General features: G+C 44.6%; 1 protein-coding gene across 1 annotated transcript in view; it reads right to left on the reverse strand.

Moving 5' to 3' along the window:
• CYSTM1 (cysteine rich transmembrane module containing 1) overlaps positions 1 to 18,096 on the reverse strand; it is a 44,899-nt gene that overhangs the window by 15,293 nt on the left and 11,510 nt on the right. The window lies entirely within an intron of this gene.

The raw sequence follows: 18,096 nt of genomic DNA on the forward strand, positions 1-18,096 counted from the left end.
CTGATGGGATCAGATACAGTCACCCAAACATGGGCAACAGTCCTCTAACATGGTCTCATCTGAGCTTGGCCAGGACCTTTGCTCTAAGATATTGGTGGAAGGCACGCAAGCTTTGCAGAAGTTGTCTGTTGGCAGCAAGGTCTCTTCCTGGCTTGTGGAGGATACCAACAGCTTGTTTATTCAGAGGTCTCTGAACAATTCTACCTTTGGTGGACCACCCCACCCAATCATGCCCCCGAAGCAACTACACTAGACGGTCTACTACCAAGAGATTCAGACTAGCCCATCTGCGATCATGCTCCTGCTAGGCAACTGGCCACTAGGAACATCTTATGGGACATACCCAATCCCACATCTGCAGGACTTTCTGACAGGAGGTATAATGTTGTCCCTTCCTGCTGGTTTATGGAGTACATGGTGACTCAAGTGTCCATTTGAATCACAGCCACCAGCTGGTAAACTCACTTTCTGGGGATTTAAGCTTTCATTTTATGGCCCTTACAGTCACAAGATATTGGATCTTTAAAAGGCCACTGTTCTTTCACTCGAGCATTGCTTTCTGACACTGGGCAGGACTACACAGCTATCAAAGATTCTAGACCAATCCGTCCAACGTTACATGCCCTAGATATATCCCTGCAGCAGATTCACATTTGACACCCATTTAAGGAAAAGTGCAATTTAAATCTGAAAAACTAAACAATTCCTCCAGTTGTAAACAGGCATCCATCAGCAAGCTTCTCCACTGGCTGGAATGCATAGGAGAAACTGGAGTCACAAGGCAGTTAAAAGTTATAAGACAGCTGTTCCTCCTCCTGGAAAAATCAGGTTTTGGATCAACCTGATATGGATTTTTTTTAAATTCACCAAAATTTATTTATTGCAATTTTTGGATTCTGTTTGACCCACACAGATTTTTTTCTTATTTTTCAGAATGACCAGTGAATCAAAAGATTAGTTATTCACCCAGCTCTACTGAGGATCTCTGTTTTAGGCATGCTGGGCTTGTGTTATCCATGTGGTCCTGATGGAAGCATGCTGCAGAAGGCATGAAGTTCCAGGGAGAGGAGAGAGCAAGCACTCTCCCTTCCACTATCTTGGCAGGTCTGATTCTCACTTGGGTCACAATAGCAGAGGGGAGATTATTGTGATTTTACACCAGACTGGATTTCTGCTGGGATGCAGTAAAACAGAAGCTTTCACTCACTGAGAGACACTAGCTTCCTGCCCTGGCATGGAGACAGGAACAGTGACCTGAATGAACACACACAGTTTTTAAAGTGACTCTTCCCTCCTATAGCTATCTAAGGCATTAAAGCTAATCACTGCAATTCCTGTAATTTTATGTGGGGGGAGGAGGAATTACAAGCCCGAAAAAAGCAGATGAGGCCACTGAGTATTTTTTGTTTTGCCTGCAGACTGAGAAAGGCGGAGCAGCACCACTTACATAGTCTCTCCTGCTGAAGTTACAACCTGCTTCAATGCTCCAAAGAGGTTCCCAAGAGGTGAGGGAGTTAATGTCCCGCTAAGAGTAAAATTAGGAGGAATTGGGCTTGGCCCAGAAGATAGCTTAATGAGGATTGCCACTGGGATGAGTTCTTCTAAGGAAGCTGTTTTTTAGAACCGAAGCTAGACACACATTGAATCTGACCCCTCAGTTCAAGTTAAACTTTAATCATAGGGAAAAGGTTCTCCCACCAGTGCTATCTTTCTATTCGCCAACATACCAGGCATGACAACACAAAAATATAGAAAGGACATAGAAACAAGAAGGATATAGTCCAATGCTATATGGTGCCTCTCACACATCTGCGAGACAATGGGTAGATAGATATTTGGTTTACATCTTGTGAGAGATACACTAAAAACTTGGCAATTTGATGAAAAGCTCAAATCTTCACATTTTGCAGGATTTTTGTCTTTTAAAAAGAATTAAATGGTGTTTGGATAACCCTGAGCTCCTTCTAGGGGAGTAGGAGAATGTGTACCCCGGCACTATGTTTATTTGTGTTCCAAGGTACACATCCAACTACGATAGAAACTGTAAAGTAGATCTAAAACCTTCCCTGAATTAGGTCTGAAGACACTGGGATGTCAGGTCAGATGTAAAGCTGCAAACAGATCCAGAACAGACCTAGACTCCCTGGTAGCAGGTAAAAAGAACCAAGTATCGCTCTACATATAAGCCATTGCAGCTGCTGAGAGTCACAGTTCTCCAGTAATGGCAAGAGAGCCCCATAAGTCAGAGAGGCCAGCTAGTAAGATAGAAGCCTTCAATCGAATAAAGACAGCCAGAACTCCTAAAATACCTGTGGGGCTTCACATTGGGGGGTGGAGCAGAGAGGTGACAGACCCTCTCCACGGCCTTGCTTTGACTAGAAAAAGGTAGGGTTTAAGGTCAGGTTTATGTGTCTACTCTCTCTACTGTAGACAAAGCCTACCTGGCTCTGGTGAGGCAGAACAGAGGTCGTCAAGTTCAATTCTCTGCATTGAGTACAACAAATACAATGTGTTGGGGTGAATTAGGAGATGTCAAACCCAAGTGACTAAGGGACTGGAAAGGATTTGCTTCTGAAGGTTACAATCTATACACTAGGGCTGTCGATTAATCACAGTTAACTCATGTGATTAACTCAAAAAAATTAATCACCATTAATAACCGTTTTAATCGCACTGTTAAATAGAATACCAATTGAAATTTATTAAATATTTTGGATGTTTTTCTACATTTTCAAATGTATTGATTTTAATTACAACACAGAATACAAAGTGTACAGTGCTCACTTTAAATTATTTTTATTACAAATATTTGCACTGTAAAAATAACAAAATAGTATTTTTAAATTCACCTCATACAAGTACTGTAATGCAATCTCTATCATGAAAGTGCAACGTACAAATGTACATTTTTTGTGACAGAACTGCACTCAAAAACAAAACAATGTAAAACTTCAGAGCCTACAAGTCCACTCAGTCCTACTTCTTGTTCAGCCAATCGTTAAGACAAACAAGTTTGATTACATTTACATTTAATAATGCTGCCTGCTTCTTGTTTACAGTGTCACCTGAAAGTGAGAACAGGCATTCGCATGGCACTTTTGTAGCTGGCATTGCAAGGTATTTACGTGCCAGATATGCTAAACATCCGTATCCCCCTTCATGCTTTGGCCATCATTCCAGAGGACATGCTTCCAAGCTGCTGACTCTCGTTACAAAAATAATGCATTAAATTTGAGTCTGAACTCCTTGGGGGAGAATCGTATGTCTCCTGCTCTGCATTTTACCCGCGTTCTGCCATATATTTCATGTTATAGCAGTCTCAAATGATGACCCAGCATGTTGTTCATTTTAAGAACACTTCATTGCAGATTTGACAAAATGCAAAGAAGGTACCAATGTGAGATTTCTAAAGATACCTACCAGCACTCAACCCAAGGTTTAAGGATCTGAAGTGCCTTCCAAAATCTGAGAGGGATGAGGTGTGGAGCATGCTTTTAGAAGTGTTAAAAGAGCAACACTCCGATGCAGAAACTACAGAACCCGAACCACCAAAAAAGAAAATCAACCTTCTGCTGGTGACATCTGACTCAGATGATTAAAATGAACATGCATCGGTCTGCTCTGCTTCGGATCGTTATCGAGCAGAACCTGTCATCAGCATGGACACGTCCTCTGGAATGGTGGTTGAAGCCTGAAGGGACATATGAATCTGGCACGTAAATATCTTGCGACACCGGCTACAACAATGCAATGCGAACATCTGTTCTCACTTTCAGGTGAAACTGTAAACAAGAAGCGGGCAGCATTGTCTCCTGCACATGTAAACAAACTTGTTCATCTGAGCAATTGGCCGAACAAGACGTAGGACTGAGTGGACTTACAGGCTCTAAAGTTTTAAATTGTTTTATTTTTGAATGCTTTTTTGTGCATTATTCTATATTTGTAAGTTAAACTTTCATGATAAATAGATTGCACTACAGTACTTGTATTAAGTGAACTGAAAAATACTATTTCTTTTATTTTTACAGTGCAAATGTTTATAATAAAAAATATAAAGTGAGCACTGTACACTTTGTATTCCGAGTTGAAACTGAAATCGATGTATTTGAAAATGTGGAAAACATCCAAAATATTTAAATAAATGGTATTCTATTATTGTTTAACAGTGTGATTAATTTTTTTAATCACTTGACAGCCTTACTAAACACACATTACTTAGGTAGACAATAACATGAGGAGATTGTGCACAGTCATAAGTATGCAAAGGGTGTAGACATCAAGGTAGGAGAGGAATTTATAGAGTGCTTCAAAGGGATGAAATCAACAAAAGGCAACGATATGACAAGATTTAATGGCTGGAAGTTGAAGCTAGAAAAATTCAGACTGGAAATAAGGTGTACATATTTAACAGTCAGATTAATTAACCACTGGAACAATTTACCATGGGTTATGGTGGGATTCTCCATCAGCAGCAATTTTTAAACCAAGACTGAATGTTTTTTTCAGAACACCTGCTCTAGTTCAAACAGGAATTAATTCAGGGAAGTCCTATGGGCTGTGTTATACAGGAGGTCAGACTAGACAATCACAACAGCCTTTCAGCCTTGGAATCTATGAACAAAAGGAAGATTTAATCTGAGTATGACAACCAAAAACTGAATTGTTTCATCTGTGCCAATGGTTTTAAATTTTGTATGGTAATAGAGAAGTTATTAATCTCTATTAAAAACTGGATTATCTATGGCACTTTGGAAATGGAAAGGATGTCATCCATCACAAGCCAGCAGGAACATTTTAGTATATTAATGATACCTATTAGGAAGATGTTATTGGGATGCTTTAGAAATAGGAAGAAAAGTCCACTGAAAAACATGCATGATTCTTGTATATCCGTCCTGGACAATAAAGGGTTTCTTTCTATACGAACTCAAGGCAGATGGAGTTTTGCCACTCTATAAGGGACAAGGGGAGGAGAAGAGAGTACAGAGGCTGAAGACAGCCTGCCCTCTCCAGCAGATAATATGCACAGTACAGTAATGGTAACCTGATTTCTTCTGGCTTGTGTAATCTTCCCACAGACTTCATAGCAACTGCATTACTTGTTCCCTGATTGTATAACCCTTACTGTGAATGAATTCTATTCTCCCAGTCAAGGTGGTCAACTTAATGTAATGTGTTGGATAGGTACCAGCTGACTCCAGTGCTTTATCTTTGTCCCCTCCCTTCCTTGAGGAATGCAAAAGGAAGCAACTGCAACAAACCCTGTTTACTGATTTTAATGACGCAGGGGCCAAAAGCTCTATGTCAGTGGTGTCTGAGTAGAAGTTTGCCAGGAATCTGAACACCCTCGTAAGAGGAACTCTTCACAGCAAGTATTGACTAGATCAGCAGTTGGCAACCTTTCAGAAGTGGTGTACCAAGTCTTCATTTATTCACTCTAATTTAAGGTTTTGCATGCCAGTCATACATTTTAATGTTTTTAGAAGGTCTCTTTCTATAAGTCTATAATATACAACTAAACTATTGATGTATGTAAAGTAAATAAGGTTTTTAAAATGTTTAAGAAGCTTCATTTAAAATTAAATTAAAATGCAGAGCCCCCCGGACCGGTGGCCAGGACCCAGGCAGTGAGAGTGCCACTGAAAATCAGCTAGCGTGCCACCTTCGGCATGCGTGCTATAGGTTGCCTACCCCTGGACTAGATTGTGGAATATCCTCCCATGGAAAGAGGTAGAAGCCCCATGATTTGGGACATAAATTGGATTGGACAAGTGGAGAAGAGACTAGTAAGGGGACCAATAGGTCTTCTCCACCTCTGGTGACTATGATTGCAGCACAAGCCACTTATGCAGTGGGGAAGCAGGCTGCAGGTCTGGTTTGTAGGCAAAAAATCTGGATTCCTGAGCCAAATTATCCAAAGTGCATTCTCTTGTCTCAGAGAGACTCTCAAATTCCAAAAGGAAATAACAGAGTTCAAAGAAAGATACAAAGTTATACCTTCTGAATTTCTACCTTACCACTAAAGGTAGACAACAGATTGGGTCCTAGCTTTAAGCCCTCTCTACACTTGTCTCGAAACCATACTTACATCTATTTCCAGCTAAACCAGTTTCAAACCCTGTTTGTCCAACCAGCATGGCTGGGGCAAGAGTGTGAATAGTCATGTTTGAAGACTGTGGATTATTATTTTTAAGAACTGTTTCTTATATAGGGCTGGTCCCCACTTAGTCCGGACTTCGGACTAAGGTACGCAAATTCAGCTACGTTAATAACGTAGCTGAATTCGAAGTACCTTAGTCCGGACTTACCGCGGTCCAGACGCGGCCGGAAGTCTCCCCCCGTCGACGCCGCGTACTCCTCTCGGCGAGCTGGAGTACCGGCGCCGACTGTGAGCACTTCCGGGATCGATCCGGGATCGATTTATCGCGTCTTAACCAGACGCAATAAACCGATCCCAGAACATCGATGGCGTGCCGCCGGACCAGCCGGTAAGTGAAGACAAGGCCATAGTTTAGCCCCATTCACAGAAGCCGGCTAAGCCATATCAGAACCAGATTTGCCAGATCTTGTTTAAACACAACTGTGTTTCTGAACCATTCTAGACAGTGCTTGAGCAGTGAACTGCAGGGAGAAAAGGTTGCTGTGCTCCAGCACAAGTGCAGGCACATCAAGTTATAGCTCTCACACTGAATGGTGGTAAGCCTCAACCCACAAGTGCTCTGGGCAGTGTGGATCTGGAATTGGCATATCTGAAGTGGTGGGATTGAGCAGAATCCTCGCCACAGAAGTGTGACACTTAGCTACGCTTGGCCCCTCTTAGGCTTCTTTCCAGTTATTCAGCTGGAGTAGCGTTACACCCCAGCAGCAGCACTTTCACGAATGTCACGTTCCCCTGTGCTCCCATCTCACTCAACACTTCTTACCTCATGGTTACGTACATACATACCCAAACACTGTGCCTGTAGTGTGCCCAAAGTCCCCTGCAAGCCTGCTCTGACACATTAGACACACTTGTCAAAGCCAGCTGGAAATAAAACTGACTATTTTTAAGGGAAAGGAAAAGGTTTTTGAGGTCCCAAATCACTCAGAGCACACAATGTATGAACTCAATTTTTAAATGTGTACATGCAATCACGTGCCTAATTTAGGAGCTCTGTTACCATGACTGCCTGGGTAATTCAAATATTTGTGCATGCAAATGGTCAGTGAAAAGTATAGCCAACTAGTTTCACTCACAAAAACTCCATTCCCCATAGGCCCCTAAACCAGTGGTCAGCAACCTGCCAATTGTGATCTCCGGCGGCGCAGCGTGGCTGCTGCTACGGCAGACTCCCTGCCTACCCCGGCCCATGCCACTCCTGGTAGCGGCCGGCGTGGCCCCACGGCCTGGGGGGGCAGGGGTCTCCCTCCGCTTGCTGCTCCTGCCTCTGCCTGCAAGCACCACCCCCGCAGCTCCCATTGGCCAGGAGAGCTGTGGAGGTGGTGCTTGCAGAGAGGGGCAGCATGTGGAGCCACGTGTCCGCCAGGGGCGTGTTTGCCCCTTCCGGGAGCAGTGTGGGGCCAGGGTAGGCAGGGAGCCTGCCTTAGTCTCACTTGCCTGCCGCCGACCGGGAGCCACTAGAGGTAAGTGCTGCCAGGTGGGAGGCCACACCCCAACCCCCAGCCCTGAGCCCCCTCCTGGAGTCAGCACCCCACACCACTTCCTGCACCCCAAGCCCTACCTGACCTCACTCCCAGAGCCAGCACCCTGTACACCCTCCTGCACCCCAAACACTGTCTCAGCCCAGAGCCCCCTCCTAGAGCTTGCACCCCTCACCTCCTCCTGCACCCCAATCCCCTACCCCAGGCTCAGCCAAGAGCTCCCACCCACACTGTGAACCCCTCTGCCCCAGCCCAGATCCCACCCCCTCCCGAACCCCAACCCCCCTACCCTAGCCTGGTGAAAGTGAGTGGGGGGAGGGGGGAAGATGGAGTGAGAAGGGCGGGGCAGATCCTGGGTGGCCCTTTGATTCAAAAAGTGATATTGGGCGTAAAAAGGTTGGAGACTACTGTCCTAAACTATCAGTCATTACTGACTTGTGAAGGAGAAGGGAACCATCTCCCATTACCCATGCCAAGACTGGTAGCATTACCTCCCTACTCTCTTTTGTGGCTTCAGGATCTTACCCAGCATTGCAGAAAAACCCTACATTCCAGACAAACCGAAAACTTTTCGGATTATCTAAAAAGTGCTGTAACTTGCACGGGGAGCTGAAGACCTCAATGCATTTAAAAAAAAAAGAGCAATGTGAAAAACAAAGCATGTGCAAGACTGCAAAGTGAGTGTTCTCTGTGGGTACCCCTCTGCACTAGCTAGGGCCTCCCACAAGGACAGTGTCACTGCGATTCACCCCTCCAATAGGTCTACCCTCCAATCCCCAGGCACTAGTCTGTTCCAATCCCAAACAGCTGATAAATACAAAGGATCATCTTATGGCTACGGCACACTACTGGGAAGTCAAAGGCAGAGTTCTTTCCCAAGCGCAGCTGCAGACGCATTGTGTTACCTTCCTCTGCATGCTTCAGTTTCCTTCTGTGCAGAATGATACTTCCTTATCTCAAAGGGGCTGTAGGAAGCTATATTACTCGGTTGACTGAGATCCTTGGATAGCACATGCTATTAAAGTTCAAAGTATATCATTATAGCTTAAACATTTCCCCCCAGGAAAACTTCAACCACCAATTCTATTGGTATGGGCCTGATTTTCAGAAGAGCTGAACATCCAAAACTCCTGCTGAAGTCAATAACTGCTGCAGGTGTTCAGCACCTCTGAAAAGCAGCCTTCTATCAAACCACAGAGTAAAACATTAAACTTTGCTTTAAATCGAACTGTAAATAAGGGTCTGAAACAGGAAAGCATAATCTCATAAGATGGAGGAAGTCATTTCCCCAGTGGAAAGAATTGGAAATCAGAGCATTTTAGAAGTTATTTTAAGATAAATATTTATTAAATCTTGATCTGCCTGGGCTTACTGCTGAGATGCAGCCAACTTCTTGGAAAGCCAATTACTCCAAGGCACTGAAAAGACACGCTGAAGCAGAGACAATTCTCAAAACCTTTGAAAATCCTCTTTGTGATAACTATTTCATTACTATCATTTGCATGTAGTACACAGTCAATGAGAATTACTAACTGGAGTTCCTTTAAATGTTAAAGATGGGCCTTCTTCAGCCATGCAACCACTAAAACTTTAAGCAATATGACTGGCTCTAATTAAGAAGCTTTTCAGTATTTCCTGGTAAGAGCCACATGTTTTAGAAGGTTTACATAATAATGCACTTGCTATCGGAGACAGTGCCTCCTGAGAGACTATTAAAGATAGCATAAGCATAGGAGAAGGGGGCAAAGTCCAGTTGTTTCTGGCAATGAGATGCAGTGAACAGCTGCTCACAATGTGGAGGTTTTGTTGGTTTGATTAGTAGTTTAGTTCTGGTGAAAAGTGCGCAATTAACAGCTCTGGATATTTCAATCCTCTATCTACAGAACAAGATCAGCATGGATAGTCAACTTCTCTCATAACAGTGGGCCTCATCTCTGAGCAGGACAGATCACTCTGGATCATGAAAACTGGCCTCCTGAGTCAAGCACTGGCCCTGCTGTTGAGACTGCCAGCAATGGTGACAATGACTAGTGCAGGGGTGGGCAAACTTTTTGGCCCGAGGGCCACACCGGGATTCCGAAACTGTATGGAGGGCTGGGTAGGGAAGGCTGTGCCTCCCCAAACAGCCTGGCCTCCGGCCCCTATCCGCCCCCTCCCACTTCTCGCCCCTATTGCCGAACCCCTGACCCATCCAAGCCCCCCCTGCTCCTTGTCCCCGACAGCTCCCTCCCGGGACCCCCCACCTCTAACGCCCCCCCCCAACCCCTCCTGCTCCCTGTCCCTTGATTGCCCCAACCCCTATCCACAACCCTGCCCCCTGACAGGTCCCCCGGGACTATCCAGTGCCTATCCAATGCCCTCGTTCCCCATCCCCTGACCACCCCTCCCCAGAACCTCCACCCCATCCAACCGCCCCATCCCCTGACTGCCCCCCCCCCCCCCGGGCCTCCTACCCCTTATCCAATCTCCCCCCCCCCCCGCTCCCTTACCATGCCACTCAGAGCACCAGTACTGGTAGCCACGCCACCTGGCTGGAGCCAGCCACGCCACTGCGCAGTCTAGAGCGCCAGAGCAGGCTGGCAGCTCTTGCAGCTGTGCTGCCTGGCAGGAGCTCGCAGCCCTGCCACCCAAAGCGCTGGCAGCACAGCGAGCTGAGGCTGCAGGAGAGAGGGGACAGCAGGGGAGGGGCTGGGGGCTAGCCTCCCCGGCTGGGAGCTCAAGGGCCAGGCAGGACGGTCCTGTGAGCCGGATGTGGCCCACGGGTCCCAGTTTGCCCACCTCTGGCCTAGTGAGTTCTGTGATGTGTCCACATGTCCATAAACCATCAGATTATTTCAAACACGCACCAAACAGCCATTGGATGGTAAATTACAGTCACTATTGTTCTGAGCCAGTTATTTGTTGTTTTTAAAAACATGAAAGGCTTTCTATTTTTATATCCACGCCTCTCAACCATCTAGTCCCTTATAGAAGAATATTCTATAGTCAGGTGACCCCACAAGCCAGTACTGAGACAAGTATTGTTCATTAGCAAACAAATAACCAAAATTATTCATTGAGTGAATTGAAATTAGCCAATTATATTAAAAGGTTTTGGTTTGTAACTATGGAAAACTAACCCCCCAGCTAATTAACACACATTGGAGGTTAGGAAGGAAGCATTTAGCTATGATAAATATGAGATAAAGTATTTGTTTATTTTTGCTAAAGTTATGATTGTCTCTGGAGTTGCACGATCTTGAAGGTCTGATATGAAGGAGCAGTTAAAGCAAATAAGATGCTAAGGGACATTGAAAAAGGGATAAAATATAGTGCAGAAGATGACACCTATTGAAAAATGCTAGTTTGGAGTACAGAGTCCAATTCCAGTTGCCACAATCTAAAAGAAGATATAGCAGAGATCAAACAGGTTCATAAAAGGACAACAAATATGATTAACAGGGTGGTGGGTTTTACATAAAGAGGTTCAGAAGACATGATTATTTATTCTGGAAAGGAAACGAGAGTGCGTAAAATTATTAAACTGAATCAGTCTTCTTTTCATCCTGTCCCATAATACGAGGGGGAAAAAAAAAAAGAGCACCTGATGAAATGAAAACGCAGGCCATTTAGATCCAATACAATCTCTACTGCCTGTGAATATATAATATAGCCACACGTATCATATGATCAATGTTCAAGTTGCATAACGCAAGGCTGCACTCACTCCTGCAATTGGCCAGACAAATGCAATCCCTGGACATTCAAAGGAGGGCAGGATCAGTTCATGACTAATATTTGTAGATATGCAGGCTAAGATAAGGGAAATCAAATCTCTGATTTTAGTGTATAAGGAAGGAAACCCACCCTTTAGGTACAGCATTGCATACGTGGCTAAGTTCATTATGGAGCTTTATTTGCTTTCCTCTGACGTTTCGGCCAGTGCTGGACACTGATTCTTCTACTCTGGTATGCTATGGTCTGATCTAGTATGTCCCTAAGTACTGAAAGAGGCAAGTTACTGCAGCAGATTAAATTGCCAATATCAGCTAGTTCTTTCTAAATTAGCATGGCACTTTGTACTGTGGCTGGTCCTGCTCATTTTTTTGCAGCAAGCTAACACTGATATCTTTACATTTCAACTGTAATTTATCAGCTGTAATGACCAGATGTCTGCTAACTAATCAGTGGAGGGACTTCTCTTATTTTCTGTACTCCCATTAACTCTGAGCTATTCATAAGAAAAAGGGAGGATTGTGGAGTAGGAGAGAGAAAATTTCAGGAAATGGTTTCCGTCTGAAGAGTTACCCTGTGACTCAAAGAGCCACACTACACATTGCCTATGTTCTGCACCAGGCAGCCATTCTAAATTTGGTACAGCATCTCATACAGCCACACTGATATAGCCAGGTTTTTCTATTTTTAACTATCCAAAGTGTCTCATGACTTTATAGTAGCTAGTGGCATAGTTTCCTTATAAATACAAAAGGAAACCTGCACTGCTCATGGAATTCACCACCATGGAAAATCCTTGAGACAGACAGTCTAGGGGGATTTAGAAGAGGGACAAGATATAAATGTGAACAAGGGTAACAAAAGCTGCTACACTGAGCTAGGAAGTTAGATCAGATATCCCAGAGGATAACATCCTTCATGCTTCAAGGTAAAAGCTGATCAGCTGTGAAGGTCAAGAAGAAAAAGTATTTTCCTCTAATGAATAGCAGCTGTTGAAATGAAATTATGGGTACCTGTGGGATGGGCAAGGTCTATGGTAGAATTTTTTCAGAGCAGCAAAGTTTTGGCCCTAGTGATTTTCACCAGCAAACAGTTCTCTAACTCCATGCATTACCTCACCTTTTAAGGTTCACATTTCATCCCTGTCTTGTCAACATTACTGAGGAGTCCCAACCGGTTCCCATAAAATGTTATTGGCATTCTTACATGTTGAAAGACAACTTTCTGCTTTCCGACCCAATTCTTACATATCCCCATCAGAACATGAGTCAGTCACAGGGATGCGATGTCTGAGGGCTTGTCTATACTTACATTTTATAGAGCTCTAACTTAGGTATATCTCCATATATATATTATATATATAGAGAGATATACCTAAGTGGAGATATACCTATCTCATAGAACTGGAAGGGACCCCAAAAGGTCATCAAGTCCAGCCTCCTGCCTTCACTAGCAGGACCAAGTACTGATTTTGCCCCAGATCCCTAAGTGGCCCCCTCAAGGATTGAACTCACAACCCAGGGTCTAGCAGGCCAATGCTCAAACCACTGAGCTATCCCTCCCCCCTTGGCTCAGGGGTGTGAAAAATAAGGAGCTCGGAGCTAATCCCCTCGTGTTCCTGCGACAGTGCTTTGAAGTTTCCAGTGTAGCCATGCTCTGAGAGGCTGTGCAGGGTTACAATTGTCTGAATTTCTGTCCACAGCAAAAGTGTGAATCTTGCTCTGCTGATCACAGGCATGACTATAACACTTGGGTTTGTTATTCTTGCTATTCATTTTTCTTACATATAAGCCCGAAGTAATTCTACTTCAAATAATATTACCACCTACCACATCAGCTTTAAGGGCTCATATTAAGGACTTCTTAGTAATGGTTTTCCAATAATGTAATGGTTTTCCAGGGTCTCTTACTAACCATTCAATGGCATAGGAGATAAGACTAGTTTGGTTGAGACATTGTTTATTTTCCTATTCCCTAAGCCAGCAGTTTCACTTCTACAAGTCACAGCCACAGAGAGTGCAAGCAGCAGTTTTGTCTAATACCAAGATAAAACCTTCCTAGTTGCCAGGCTACTTCTATTACTATCCTGCAGGAAGGTCATGAGACTTGGCTAAATGAATTTGATTTACAAAATGATGATGTCTTTAAATATTGCTTGACTGCCAATTCCTGAAAAAAACATTCTTTGAAATGCAGATCATCTTTACCATAACACATGGCTGTCACAACATTCCTCAGTAATACGGCAGATAAAAAATTATACATACAGTATACATTGTGAAATAGTCTGTCCAGTGCTTGGGAATTCCCCCCTCAGTAGCAGATGGGGAGAAAGGATTTGAACAGGAGTCTCCCACCTTCAGGAGGGTGCTTTTACACTAAGGTAGTAATCTGATGTGGGGCTGCCTCAGTCTCTCCTGTGGAAGCTGTTCCACTATGTATAAATCATTAAAGACTGATTGGGCTAGAGAGAGACAGAAACAGACAGACAGAGAGAGGGGGACTCTGTAGTCTAGTGGTTAGGGCACCCACCTGGGAAGTGGGAGACCCCAGGTCCTGTCCTCCTGCTCAAATCACTCATTAATTATCCACAATGGAAAACAGAAAGGGGGAAGAGGATAAGATTTATTTCACTAGAACTAGTCAGCAGATGGGGGAGCTTTTGAAAGATTTATTTTAAAATGAAACTAAAATGCTTTCAAAGGATGATAAACCAATCTGAAAACTGTGTAGGAGGTGTAACTTCTCTTGGTGCATGTGTTTAACCTCATCACTATTAACTGAAATTACACACTTGCTGAAGGGTGACTATCCTGAAATGTGCAACAATGTGAGAGAAATGGCTGCTCTTTCATGCTTGACTGCACTGCAATCAGAGTTTTCTACACTATGTGCAGACTGCTGCTTCCAGTGACAGAGAAAGGGACGGTTCAACATGCAGGCCTTTATGGGTCACTTTAATCCCACTTCCTCCTTCTGTGAACCCAGTCCTTAAATACTCTCCTCCTCAGAGGAATCTGAGGGTGTTACTTGTACATTTCTTTAGTCACTTCCTTTATCACTTGTTCCTTGTGTGTGTAACCTTTGGCCATATATACACTAGGAAATTTACAGAAAAGTTTCCCCACTAATTATATCTCCAGTTAAAACTGCTGGAAGTCACAGGGCAGAAGCTGAACCTGTTTTCATCAGCCTTGACTAAAATGGTAGTATAAGCAAGTCTGATCAAAATGGTGTCATAGACTGGCCTGGTCATCAGAGCCTTGTCTACACAAAGGCTCCTTAGGGTTTAATACTGGATCAGCAGAACTGCAGTTAGAACCCATGGAAGAGATTCTGTAAGTTTCCATGCCCAAAGACTTTGTCTGTGCTACGTATATACTGCAGCTGGGAGCATGCTTCCTAACTCAACAGATAGGTGCTAGCTCTCCTTGAGCTAGCATGCTAAAAATACCTGTGTAGCTGGGAGTAGTACTAGCAGCAGCTCCAGCTAGTCACCTGAGCACAAAGCTGCCTGGACCCCCTGGATATATACTTGGGTGGCTAGCCCAAACCACCACCCGTGCTACCCTGGCTACACTGCTATTTTTAGCATGCTAGCTTGAGTGGCGCGCTAGCATGCATCTGAGCACTCGCCCTGGGAAGCGCATGCCCTTCTGTAGTATAGACGTATCCTTCGAGCTGGTGGTCATGTCACAAGGGACAGCAGCGAGTCAGGATGCACTGAACAACATAAAACCGATGGGATAAAGGGGGACAGAGATGAGGCAGTTCGGTAAAGAGGGGGAGTTCGTTACATCAGCATAAACAAAGTTACTGAGAATCCAGCCCTGGGAAGGTGCTGAGTGATCCAAGCGTTATTGATTCCCTAGTCCTCTCCATTCCCTAGTGCTCTCCTCCTCTGACAGTTCTGAATCTCTCCCCATTCCCAGATCACCTTGAATTTGCCTCCTCTCTTCTGGGATAGAGCCATTTCAGCCATCCCCTTTCTGTTGCTCTTTGCTGCACTCTTTGTGGGAGCAACTGCCTTCTCCTTGTACTGTGCCCAGCTTTGAACCCAGAACTGCAGTTGGGATCTAACAAGAACCCTCTATGCTCTTGCAGAACAGAGGTTGTTGCAAAACAGTTTGCAGTACGTGGGCAATTATGTTACTGGCCATTTATCTGAGTAAAATTGTAGGTCTCACTAATGAGAAAATTAATCCACTAATCCACATAGGCATTGAGCTACTTACAGCAGCATCTCTAGGATACAGCAATGCAAGCAGTAACTTGACTTCTATTTGATCCCAAAGACAGGAATGGCAATCTGAATAACAGTACGATGCACAAACAGCTCTAGAGTGAAGCTACACAACAATCCCACAACAGCTCTCAGTGACACAGGTCACTCTGTGTTCCAGGCCAGAGCTAAGCACATCAATATTTACTTCAATACCTAGGACCTGTAGCACATGCACATCCTTTGGATTCAGCAGGCTCTCTAGCACCTACAACTTAAGGTTTTTCAGGAAACTGAGCTTGGATACCTTGTCAGCAGGTCTGAGTTATTACATAGCACCCAAACTGTTCTAAGTGTGACACCAGTCTTCCATGATTTAAATTTACAAGCTACCTTTTTGTTCAAATGATGCTCCTGGTTTCACTAGCATATCCATTAACTCCCATTCACTTGCCATGTTTCCCACTGCTTGCTCCACAGAAATTAGACTATGATATTCCCATCTTCTCGTGGCAAACGATGAGCAGACACCATTTCCCCTAAGGGAGTCTTCTGTTTTCTTGACCCTTCCCATCACTGCAGAAGCACAAAACTGCCCTTCCGCCACCACCACCACTCCACGTTGTGATCCTATAGCTGGAAAACCTCAAGCTCAATGTCTGTTTTCAGCCCAATCTTTCCATCCTAATTAGCAGTGGAGATGCTCATTGCAACAGAGGACTGGCTATCTCAGATCTCGCTTGTTCTAACCTGCAGTTTTTAAAAAGCTGTTTCATGGAACCACATCTGAATCTCCAAAAGATTTTACCAGTTAGTGCCAAGCTTGTAGGGTTTTGCCTCGATCAGCCTGTCATGCAGGTAGCAGACGAGGATTTCCATTTTTAGTAAGGGACCTGTTAACACACTCACATCCTGGAAAAAGCTGAAGGAGTAGGAGACATTTCCAAGTCCCAGAAGAGCCTTTCCAGGAGGAAGCAGCAGAGCAGGCAGTGCTGAACTTGCCTGTGTATGGTTCAAGCATGTACATACTTTATTTACCTCTATTTTATTGGAACATCATGGCATTTAACTTTCTAGCCAATGATTAGACAGTTGAGCTTTGTCCTAGCTGCTGTGGCACTCATGTTTGTCCTTGTATCTCTTTCCCCTTCCTTCATTCAGCATTTACTGCCTTCGGGTCTGTATCCTTTATCTGTGCCTCGATCTTTGGGAGTCTGTCTTCCTTCTTTCTCCTCCCTCCCTACATCCCCCCACCACTCCACTCGTCTTGCCCACTTCTTTCTTCCTGCATTGGCTTCTCCCCTCCCCTTCTCATTTCTCCCTATTGCCCCTCACTCTTTCCCCATTTCCCATATCCACTCAACTCCTCCATCAATGCAAGCCCTGCTCTTCTTTCTCATCCTCCCTTCCAGTAGCGGGTCATCCTCACCTTCAGCCCCCAGCTCTTTATATACTCTCTACAGCCAGAGTAATCTGTAAAGATAGCTACTAGCTCCCTGGGCTGAAAAGAATTGAGCTGGCCCCCAGGTCAGCCTCCTCTCTAGAAGGAGAGAGAAGATATGGCAGCCCTTCTTTTTTTTCGGTGGGGAGAAAGCAGAACTGGGTGCTGGCCTGCCTCTCAGCGCAGATCTAGAGCAGTGGCTCTCAACCTTTCCAGACGACTGTACCCTTCAGGAGTTTGATTTGTATAGTAGATAGAGCAGTATAAACCAGTCATTGTATGAAATTTTAGTTTGGACTGGCTTTTTATGTAGCCTGTTGTAAACTAGGCAAATATCTAGATGAGTTGATGTACCCCCAGAAGACCTTTGCATACCCCTGACCGTAGCCCTGTGAACACTGAGGCAGTTGTGGTGCCACAACCTGGAAACTACTGACTAGTGAGTCAGGCTGTTGAGAGGAAATGGAGCATCCAAGAGAAGAATGTCCAACTTCCGACACAAACAATTGTGCTGCACTCCTGGAATTCAGCTCTCTGGTTTCTTCATCTTTAAGCATTTCAATACAATATTTACTCCTGAGGACATTCTGCACCAAAAAATTAAAAATTCGGCGAACAATATTTTAAAATTTTGCAAAATTCTGCAAGTTTTATTTGTCAAATAAATGTGGAGGCTCCAGCATGGCATTGGGGAGCACAGACCACTGGCTACACAGAGGTAGGAGATCACTGTACAGCTCCCTCCCGGGACAGGGACTTGGCGGTGAGGCTACACCCAACCCTAACACAGCACAAGGGCACGGCCTGCCCCAGAAACACCCCAGGGCCCTAAGTCTGGCGCAGGGTAGGAGCCACCAGTCGGGTCTTCCCCAGTCCTGCCCACTGCCCCACAGTGATATACCTCTCTGCTGGCTGGGCACCAGAAACATACTGCTGGGAAGAGTTGCATAACTGCTCTTGTGGCTTCCCTTTGCTTCCCCATCAGAAAGTAATTTTTCTGCAGGGAAGCAAAGAAATCTGCAGTGGACATAAATTCTGCGCATGTGCAGTGGTGCAGAATTCCCCCAGGCATAATTAT

The sequence above is a fragment of the Chrysemys picta genome, chromosome 8 (assembly GCF_011386835.1).
Source record: "Chrysemys picta bellii isolate R12L10 chromosome 8, ASM1138683v2, whole genome shotgun sequence".
Classification (NCBI taxonomy): Eukaryota; Metazoa; Chordata; order Testudines; family Emydidae; genus Chrysemys; species Chrysemys picta.